Source organism: Monodon monoceros, unplaced genomic scaffold (genome assembly GCF_005190385.1).
Source record: "Monodon monoceros isolate NGI ecotype Baffin Bay Population unplaced genomic scaffold, NGI_Narwhal_1 Super_Scaffold_9, whole genome shotgun sequence".
Taxonomy (NCBI): domain Eukaryota; kingdom Metazoa; phylum Chordata; class Mammalia; order Artiodactyla; family Monodontidae; genus Monodon; species Monodon monoceros.
Window position 1 is genome coordinate 54,994,887 of NW_021703786.1, and position 11,392 is coordinate 55,006,278.

Sequence of the window (11,392 nt, forward strand, 5' to 3'; positions counted from 1 at the left end):
AGCTCCTATGTGCACTGTTCTAAGTTTCTCATATATTAACTCTTCTATTCCTATCACAAACATTTTAAAATATCAACACAAGAAGGAGCTCTTGAAGAGGTAAAAAGCACCTAATAGAGAAAGACCAATACAGCAGAAGAAACTGTGTTTGCATAATGGCCACTGGGTCTCAGAATCCTTAGCTGAGCACACCTTCTAAGTAAGGAACCCAAGGGCCTGAGAAAAAGTGCTCTTGAGTCTGGAGTTCTAAGGTGTACCTCAGAAAGCTTGACATATCTTTAGTCTTTTATTTGACCTTTAAAATTCACCATAGATGTCAGATTAGTAAGCAGGTACAGACTGGTAGGGGGCACAAGGGAGCCTTCTGGGTGCTGGAAATTTCTATATCTGATCTAGGTGGCCATTATATGAATGTATACGTATATAAAAATCCATCCATTGAGGTATACACTTAAGATTCATGCACTTGGGGCTTCCCTGGTTGCTCAGTGGTTAAGAATCCGCCTGTCAATGCAGGGGATACGTGTTTGAGCCCTGGTCCGGGAAGATCCCACATGCTGCAGAGCAACTAAGCCTGTGCGTCACAACTACTGAGCCTGCGCTCTAGAGCCTGCGAGCCACAACTACTGAAGCCCACGTGCCACAGCTACTGAAGCCCACGCACCTAGAGCCCATGCTCCACATCAAGAGAAGCCACCGCAATGAGAAGCCCGCGCACCGCAACGAAGGGGAGCCCCCGCTTGCCGCAACTAAAAGAAAGCCCGTGCGCAGCAACAAGGACCCAACGCAGCCAAAACTAAAATTAATTAACTAATTTTTTTTAAGTTATAAAAATTATTTTTAAAAGATTCGTGCATTTTATGAAAATTATACTTTAAAAGAAAAAATTAATGACCAGCTCTCTCTTTGAGGATATTGTTCTCTTCAAGAGCTTCAACTATTATTTTTAGGAGTGTGGCAGGGTCAAAATACTGAAACATGAAAGACCAAAGCCTTCTCCCTCTCTGAAAGAGTTCATCTGAATTTTGCATTCTAGCCCACAATAGATTAGTATTTGTTCGAATACAAATTATTGTGGGTTTTTCCCCAGCTTGTCAAGTAAGATTAATCCCAGAAAGATGTACCCTGCTCACCCCACGTTAGAGAAACACTTGGCCCCATTGCAATGCTCGCAAGACAGTTTGGAAAATAGTTAAGAGGGGTCTCAGTTAGGGTCCCAAGACAATCTTTTAAGGAGTCTGGCAGATGAACAGTAACCAGATGTTTGCAAATCAAGTTAAAATTTCTATTATGGCCCTCAAATTATTTAAATGTTAATTTCAAAGTAAACTTGAACTCTTCCCTAGAGTATTCATTGTCACGTCTGAAGATTAAGTTCACCAACAGCTCAGTGGTTAAAAACAGCAGAAAAGGGAATTCCTTGGCAGTCCAGTGGTTAGGACTCGGCACTTTCACTGCTGGGGCCTGGGTTCAACCCCTGGTTGGGAAACTAAGATCCTAGAAGCCGCATGATGCAGCCAAAAAAAAAAACAACAACAGCAGAAAAAGAAACATTCCTCTCTTTTTTTCATTATTATTATTGTTATTATTATTAGGTAAAGAGAAGTACCTAATTTCAGTGATAATGAGAGGAGAGACACCTGGAATCCCATCCGCCTACCTTGTTCAAAGTCCCCTGTCTGCTTCTCCCACACAGAGAACCCTGGTAGACTTCAAAGTCAGAGCAGAAGTGATAGACAAGAGTCTGGTCTTTGATGCCTAAGAACATCGTATCCCTCAGTTTGATGTGAATGCAAAGTATCTGTACCTTTCAAACCTTTCATGTTACCTCACGTTGCTAACAACAAAGCTGAAAAGTTTGAGGTGACACACATTAAAATATTTGCAACCAGGAACTTTTCATTTCTTTTTCTATCATATATAGCTTCTTTTACTTTGTGAACCACACTGGATAGTAAATTACTTCTGGCACGCAGCCTTGTCAGCTTGCCAAATTTCAACCGGAGCAAGTTTTTACAGCCGGGCTAATAAGCCCTGAAAATTAGGAGGTAAGTATAATGGAAATAATGACATGGTCTTTAACTGCAGGAGCCTAGAATGACAACGTGAGAGTCTAATAGATTCTACTTTTCAAAGTTTTTTTTTTTATTCTAGTGAAGTCCTTTTTAAAAATTTTAGGTTCTTCAAGTTCAAAACACATGTAAATGGAGTTTCTTTTAATTGGTGAAAAGCATTTTTGTGGGTTTTTTCCCCTGTGGCTTAAGTTATTGCTTTTTGCAAACTCGAAAAAAACAAAAACAAAAAGAAAACCAAGAGTATGGTAGTTTGAGGATAACAACCTACTATTAAAACGAACTAACATCTTGAAAAAACATGTTCGGAAATCATTGGCTTCCAGGATGGGGCCTGGCGATTGTTTGTATATGAAAACATTTCATCAAAACCATAGCTGATTAGTTAACATCAACTTTTTTTCAGTTTGCCCCCAATCCAGATAGAAACCCCAGTCCCTGCTAAGTAACTTTCAGGTCTTTACGGAACAAATCTTCAAAAGATAGAAAATTAATATCACATTTAATTTTTATCGCTGAAAGAAACAGGTAGTATCTATTGCAAGGTAGTATCCATTTCTCTCAATTTAATTCTTACATCCGTTCCCCTTTACAGTTTACAAATGACAAGGAAAATTCTTTTTCCCCTTCTCGTTCTGCCCTCCAGTTAGACCTGGACTGATTAGCTTCAGCATCCCATGCTCAGTCCCAAACTGTTTAAGCAAAGAAGAGGTCTGGAGTTGTGCGTGTTTTTTTTTAACTATACTAAAATAATATGGCCTTGCTCCAAAACTGCAGCTCTCTTATAGTTCCGCAACTATACTGTGCTGTTTTATACTTCTACTAACACCCACTATTCCCTGTGCCTGGGATGTCTTTGTCCCCTTATCCACTTGGCAAATTTAGTTCATGAAAAAAAAAAAAGGAAGCCTGCCCTTAATGCCCCGCCATCCCATCATCACCACCGATTTGTGTACTTATGTATATACATTTATATAAAGGGCTCAGTCTTCCTGTTTCGTTTTATTTTGTTTTGTTTTGGGCTACACCGTGAGGTTGGGGGATCTTAGCTCCTTGACCAGGGATTGAACCCAGGCTCCAGCAGTGAAAGTGCCAAGTCCTAACCACTGGACCGCAGGGAATTCTACTAAAGAGTTCAGTCTTTGAATCTCTTTTTCTCCATTCTCACTAATTATCTAGGTCCATAAAACAAGAAATTTATCCAGGTCCGTAACATCAGATGTCATCTTTCAGTGCTGTCCAATAGAACCCCAGGGATGATGGGAATGTTCCACACCTGCAGTGTCCAATACAAGAGCCTCAAGCCTCACGTGGCTGTTGAGTACGTGAAATGTGGCTAGAGCAACTGAGAAACTGAATTTTTAATGTCATTTAATTTAAATTTAAATTAATTTAAATTTAAATTGCCACATGTAGCTAGTGGCTGTCACAATGGACAGCATAGATCTATGTGACTTCCATATTTCTAACACCAGTTCATAACTGTCCCCTGAACTCCAGACTTATGCCAATATACCCAACTGCCTACTCAGTATCTCCACTTGCGGATCTTACAGGCATTTCAAAATTAGTACATTCAAAGCCAAGCTACTGATGTTCTCCCGCAGTATCTGCTCTTGCTGTAATCTTCTCCATCTTAGTTAATGGCAATTCCATTCTTCTAGTTTCTCACAACACAAACCTTGGAGTTGTCCCTGACTCCACATCTAATTCGTCAGCAATCCTCTCTGTTCTACAAAATATAGCCAGAATATGACCTCTCCCCAGCATTACTACTGCAATCATCCTAGCGTACACAGCCATTATCCCTCACCTGGATTATTGCTAAAGCCTCCGACTCTTGTCTCCCTGCTTTCTTCCTGGCCCTCTTGAGTCTGTTCTTAACAGGAGTCTATTCTTAAGAACAGCCAATGTTATTTTGTTAGAATATAAGTCGGACCACATCACTCCTCTGCTCAAAGCTCTGCAGTGGCTCTTGACTCAGTAAAAACTAAAACTCTTTCACAAGCCTAGAAACTTCCTACGATCTGGTGCCCTGCCCCTCCCTTTCCTTTCTGACCTTATTTCTCACCCGCTCTAGTTTCCTCCACTGCAGATACACTAGCTTCCTTGGTATCCCTCCACAGGGCAATGCAGGGCCTTTGCACTGGCTATTCTCACTGCCTGGAATTCTCTTATGCAGATAAATTCTTGGCTCATTCTTTCACCTCCTTCAGATCTTTCTCAAATATTACTCTCTTGGGGAAACTTTTCGTATTTAAAATTGCAGCTCCTATCCTCAACAATCCTTAATTCTACCTTCTTGCTTTTTTTTCCTCCATATCACTGATCACCATCCAACATATTACAGCAGTGTTTATTATTTGTGTCTCCTCAAGCTTACACTGAAACAGAAGATCCATGGAGCTGACATTTTTTGCTGTTCAATCTCCAGGGTTAGGCACATAGTAAGTGCTCATTACCTATTTGTTGAATAAATGAATGAATATTTGTGTAGTTTACTACTTAGTTTGTGCTGTAACTTTTTTCTTTAATCTACGTCTACCTTTTATAATACTGTGACTTCCATGACAAAGAGAAAAAATATTTTATTTATCTTCGAAGTCCCTAAAACCTAGCATTGGAAAACATTAGGTACTCAATAAACATTCACTGAAAAGAAACAACTCTACTAACACATACTATCTAAGAGTCACTCGCAGAGTTTAATATGCCCAAAACCCTTCCTGCAGGAAACTGATCTACCCACAGCTACTTTTTTTCTTACCACCTGACCCTGGGCAATTTGCCACTACTGCTCAGACCACAAGTAAGCTCCTGACTCAAGAACAACCCATCCATTGGCTGGCCAAAAACCTATAATGTACCCTGGCATGAAAAGATGAACTGAACTAACTTAACTCTCCCTCTTTGGATTCTGAATTAAGAAGTAAAAAGAGAATTACATGGGGCTTCCCTGGTGGCGCAGTGGTTGAGAGTCTGCCTGCCAATGCAGGGGAAACGGGTTCGAGCCCTGGTCTGGGAGGATCCCACATGCCGCGGAGCAACTGGGCCCGTGAGCCACAACTACTGAGCCTGCGCGTCTGGAGCCTGTGCTCCGCGACAAGAGAGGCCGCGACAATGAGAGGCCCGCGCACCGCGATGAAGAGTGGCTCTGCTCGCTACAGCTAGAGAAAGCTCGCGCACAGAAACGAAGACCCAACACAGCCATAAATAGATAAATAAATAAATAAATTTTAAAAAAATAAAAAAGAATTACGTGATGGGAACATGTGAGTTCAAACAAAAGAGAATCCAAGAATTAAAGTTGGAGCTTGAGGAGCCTGGCAAGGCAAAGTTGTAAGGAAGCAGAAACTGCATTAAGTAGAAACTATGAAATATAGAAAAGGCGGGGGCTTCCCTGGTGGCGCAGTGGTTGAGAGTCCGCCTGCCGATGCAGGAGACACGGGTTCGTGCCCCGGTCCGGGAAGATCCCACATGCTGCGGAGCGGCCGGGCCCATGAGTCATGGCCGCTGAGCCTGCGCGTCTGGAGCCTGTGCTCCGCAACGGGAGAGGCCACAACAGTGAGAGGCCCGCGTACCGCAAAAAGAAAAGAAAAGAAAAGAAAAGGCATACAGAGTAAAAGGGGATGGGGGAAGGAACACAGTACCTAAGAGAGAGTCACTGAATCCCATTAATAAGAGCACCCTGGAATGAGGATCCACAGACTCCGGCAGCTGAAGTCCCATTTGAACTGTTTTGAATCCAGTACTCTTGAAATTCTGGGCCCCTTCTTGCTCTCTGTGTCACTGACGATAATGCCCAATTGCTTGAGGTGCCTTAAAGAGATTGTCTCTGTAATTTACAACCCTCAACCTAACTAAAATACCATTCTTGGTTCATACAGTTGCTGTCACCTGTCAAAGAGTGAGAGTATTGCGTTTTCGTATTTTCTACTAAATGATACACTTGAGATGTTCTTCAGAGCCTTTGGCCATTGACCCTGTGAGCTTTGAACCTTTATTAGGAGGCACAGGGACGAATGTTCTCCTCAGAGCTGTTTGGCTTCCCTTAAAGTCACCCTCCTGTGGCAAGCCAGGAGCCACTTACACTGTGAATGTATCTTGCTTTAAACAGATTTGAAACTCTGGATTTACAGCAATAGATTATTATGGGGTCACTTTTAACAATCTTTTATTTATTTATTTTATCAGAAAAATCACATACTGTTAGAAATTCAAAGGCCATATTCTTTTCAATAGTGAGGATTTATGAACCACAAGAGAGCCACAAACCTCAGGTTCCCCTTGCTAACGTTTCAGGGACTACCATTGGCTTGGGTACACACAAAGCACCCAAGCAAAGGTGCTTTCTGCTTCCAAGACTTGGTCACAATCTTTCCCTTTTTCCTTCTCCATGAGTAGCCCTCCCCCATGGGTCCACACAGCTGCCACTACCCAAGGAAGCCACCTATTTCAAAATGCATTCACTACTTTGCTCAAGGGGCAGTGGGGCATCACTGTTAAGACAACCAGCTCTATTCTGAGTACATTTTGGCAGTATCTACCAACATTTTAAACATGTATGCTTAAGGCCCAGCCATTGATGCCACTCTGACAACTACAAATCTATCCTACAGAAACACTAACGAAAACACACGAACTGAAGCAATGTTTGTAATAGAAAAACATTGGAAAGATCCTACATTGTCTATCAGGCAAGTGGTTAAATGAATTAGAATACGTCCATACAATGGTATACTATGCAACTATTAAAGAGAATGAGGAGTGTGTTATGTAATGAGATGGAAATAGGCCTATGACACGTTGTTAAATCTAAAAGGCAAGTTGCAGAACAGCAGTTATTGTATAAGCCATTTTAAATGTGTGTACATGCATGTTAGGAGCAAAATAAAAAGTTAGGAGGATTGCCCATCAAATCATTCACACATTGGTCCTCTGAGAAGTGGAATGGGGACTTTCTACCATACTATATTGTTGAGCAATATAACAAAGGTGTATTATTTTTGTCATTTTTATTTAAATAAAACATTTCAATAGAGGGAAATGAAAGAAGAGGCTTCAGAATCAAACTCTGGTTCAAATTCCAGCTGTATCATCTTTTTTGGGTTATTTGGGATATTAAAACGAAAACATGCTTTATCTTAACTTCTGATTGACTTCACAGCAATTGCTTGAAATACCTCAACTTTTACTTTACACATTGTTGTTTTTAAACATCAGAGAAGATTCTGCCTTAAGGGACTTAGGATCCGTTCTTCATGTGAGGAATACTTTTTGTAAGGTGAGTAATTTCACTCCTTAAGTTATCTGTTTGCTAATAAGGTACTCATAATAAAGAGGGCAGGGTCTTCCCTGGTGGCGCAGTGGTTAAGAGTCCACCTGCCGATGCTAGGGGACATGGGTTCGTGCCCTGGTCCGGGAAGATCCCACATGCCGCGGAGCAGCTGGGGCCATGAGCCATGGCCGCTGAGCCTGCGCGTCTGGAGCCTGGGCCCCGCAATGGGAGAGGCCACAACAGTGAGAGGCCCGCGTACCACAGAAATAAATAAATAAATAAATAAATAAATAAAGAGGGCATATTCTGTGGCTTTCGAAAATCCAGCTCCCTTTTCTCCCCTTCTCACCCCAAGCCTCCACAACCTGGGAGCTGTCCAGGTACAAATTAACATGTAAAAAGACCTCTACTTGTTCACACAAGCAGCTCTATTGTTGCTCTCTCCTTTACAGCCTTGGTCTGCTCAAAAACCCACATTCAAATTGGATCACATCCACTCCAGTCCTTCCGCACACAGGTATTGTGGCAGAGAGGCTGCTTTTGGCTACAAACCCCTTTATTCATTCTAAAATAACTTCATTCATAAGGGTCATTGAACAACTAGCTTGTGCCCATCACAGAATCTGACAAAGCATTTTTGCCTACCTGTCACACTAATCCTTACTGAAACTCTGTGGGTGGGTGAAGCTTCATTTCACAGATGAGCAAACCAAGATTCCAGAAGGTGAAGTGACTTGCCCAAGTTCACACAGCTAGTAAGTGGGGGAGTCTGCTGGGAAATCTAGGCTTACTAAAGGTCACCAATGGTTCTTTATCTTTTTTCTTTTTTTGAACTAACTAGTTTTAAAAGTCAAATAGTACTCTAAAACATGTAAAGGAAAACAGCCTTCCCCTACCCCACACGTCCCCTCTCTCCTATTCTAACGCGCCTGTGCAACCACGTGCAACTTTTTCAGCTCTGTCTACTGGTTTACCGCCAGATTTCTAAATAAACGCATGACCCGTGTGTTGCACAGATTTAACCACCGTATAACCAAAACGCCACTCTACCGTCCACTCACTCTGCTCGCTCTTGGTTCCCGGGTTCACCCACCCCGCCCAGCTTGGAAATTCTATCGGGGTCCCTCTCTTCGCTCACTTAGTCTCCAGCACCTCCGCTGCGGTAACTAGGCTGGCCAGGGCCAAGGGACCACCATCGGGACACGGACCGGGGTGCGGGCTGAGCTGTCAGCCTCCTCTGGCCCCGCCCAGGCTCACCCGAGACCCCTCGAGGGCTGCGGACTGGGCTCCGGGCGGCGGTCGGTGTCTGTGAGCGAGGATCGGGCGGGGGCGAGGGCTGGGGTCGCAGGAGAGGGTCAGGGTCGGAGGCCCAGTGCCTGGCCCGGGGGACGAGGATCCGGGTCAGCGGGCGAAGAAGGTCTGGGTGGGGGGACGAGGGCCGGGGTCAGGGGACAAGGATCAGAGTCAGGGATGGAGGGCCCGGCGGGCGCGGCGGCGGAGGCGGGCGCTGGAAGCAAGGCGGAGCGGAGCGGGCGCCTCCCCGCCCGGCCGCGGTGGCCCTCGGGGGGCTCCTGCCGGCCGTCGATAGCGCGGCCGCAGCCCGGCGGACAGGACGCCGCCTTCCGCTCCCGTCCGGTCCCCGCGGCTACTCGGCGCCGCAGCCCGGGCCCAACTCGCCGGCCCTCCCCTGCCGCCCGCAGGCCGTTGGCCTCCCAGGCCACGGATTCCCCGCGGGAGGCGGCCCGGGTCGCAGCCGGCGCGGGGCAGGCACCGGGGCTCCGGATTTCCCGGCCACTCGGCCCGAAGGTCGCCCCCGAGTTCGGGGTCGAGGGTTGCACCCCTGTCCCTTCCTCGGGGGACGAGGGGGTCCACAATCCCGCAGCCTTGCTCCAAAGAACCGCTCCAACCAAGCCCTCCAGTTTTCCCTTCTGGCCCCGTTTGTATGTCCTTTCTCAGACTAAGGGGGTCCAAGACTTGAGCAGTTTCTGAGGGAAATGTCCTTTGTTTATGGAGGGGGCAGTCTATTTCCCGTTCAATGTGGTATCCTCTTACCAGTCTCTCACCAACTCTGTCCCCTTTTCTCCACACACACTCGTCCTCTCCACACTGTGGGTTAAATCAATTTTTAATTTACATTAGTATGCATTGAAAATACTTCTCACAGTGGGTCTGAGTAATATACTATGACTGTATCTCCTGTCTAGTCCCTGGAGTTAATCACTGTCTTCAGTTCTTTGTTAAGCATTCTACATGCCGTATCTCACTCATTTTTCCCAAACTGTAAATCCCCATTCATTCATCAGGTAAAATACATCTATTTTGTTTTTTCTCGGGAATCTTCCCCCCATTCCAATCTTAACTGTTGCTCACTAAGCCAATTGCACAGCTGTTGTTCTGGGCTTTCCCTTCATCGTCATCCTGGGAATTTTCCTTACCTTTTTGTGTGAGTCCCCTGTGTCCTGGATCCCATGTCTTGTTTTTCTCCCTCGTTTTGGTGCAGCACATCTTCTGCTAGCTTCCTGAGAAGGAGTGTAAAGGAGGTAATCTTTTTTTGAGATCTTGCATGTCTGAAAATATCTTTATTTGACCTCCTCACTTGATTGAAGTGATAATTTGTCTGGGTATATAATTCTAGGTTGGAATTCATTTTTCCTTACAACTATGAACTGTCTTCTAGCTTCCAGTTATCTCAACAGTTATTGTTGAGAAGTCTAATGAAATTCTTACTTTTGTACATGACCCATAGTCCTTTGTGTATTACTGTATTTTATTTCTGGAAGCTTTGATTATCTTCTATCTTTGGTGTTCTGAAAATGCCCAATGATATACCTTGATATACATCTTTTCATTCATTGTGTTAAACACTCAAGGGCCCTTTCAATTTAGAAATTCTTGCCCTTTAGTTCTGGAAAATTTCTCACTTAACTTTTTTTTTTTTCCTTGCATTACTCATTAGATCGCTCCCCTCCACACACACATACTCTGCTCCACTCCATCCACGTGTCTTCTCTGTTCTTACTTTCTCAAATTTCTGTTATCTGTGCATCAGAATCTCCAAATAATTCTAATTCTCTCATCTTTTCTCTTCCACTTCTCATGTCTTTTTTTCCCCTACTGTCTGCAGATTTCTTCAACTCTATTTTCCAAACTTTTCATTACCCTTTGGTCAATTTTGCCTTCTAAACAATGGTGTGCTATTAAATGACTAACAACCAACTCTCCAAAGGCGGGGTGTGTGTGGGGGGGTGGAGCCTTGATTGGTAGTGCTTGCCCATTTTCAAAGTGTAAATATTTGCACAGTGGCTGATTTTAAGCTACCAACATTATACCACTGAATGCAGAATTGGGAAGAGAAGTGCAATAGTATATCATTATACTAGTATTTCTATAATATAGATACAAGAGACAATCTCAAGAGCATAGGTGATAATAAAATATCAATAATAAAATAATTTGGAAGTGATGGGTTTTGAGTATTACTTTTATTTTTAATATCTTTAATTTTAACTGTATATAACCTAATTTTAAATAACAACTGTGTTTAACAAATGGCTTACAAAATTCCTCAAGATCCACCAGTTGGCTCTTGCAAGCTGGTATGAGCCAGCTCCTGCAAATTATTGTTTCAAAATAAAGGGCTCCCCTGGTGGCGCAGTGGTTGAGAGTCCGCCTGCCGATGCAGGGGACATGGGTTCGTGCCCCGGTCCGGGAAGATGCCACATGCCACGGAGCGGCTGGGCCTGTGAGCCATGGCCGCTGAGCCTGCGCGTCTGGAGCCTGTGCTCCGCAACGGGAGAGGCCACAACAGTGAGAGGCCTGCGTACTGCAAAAAAATAAATAAATAAAATAAAATATTAAATAAATTAATTAATTAAATTAAATTAAAAACCATGGTCTCTAATGTAATAAAATTAAATCAGAGTAATCCTCCATATGCAGCTCTGATCACATCACTCCCCTGAGTGAAACTCTTTATTGCTTCTCTGCCTTCTGACACCCTCAAGTCAAGGCTCAATTCACACTCTACCTTTCTTATTTGTTC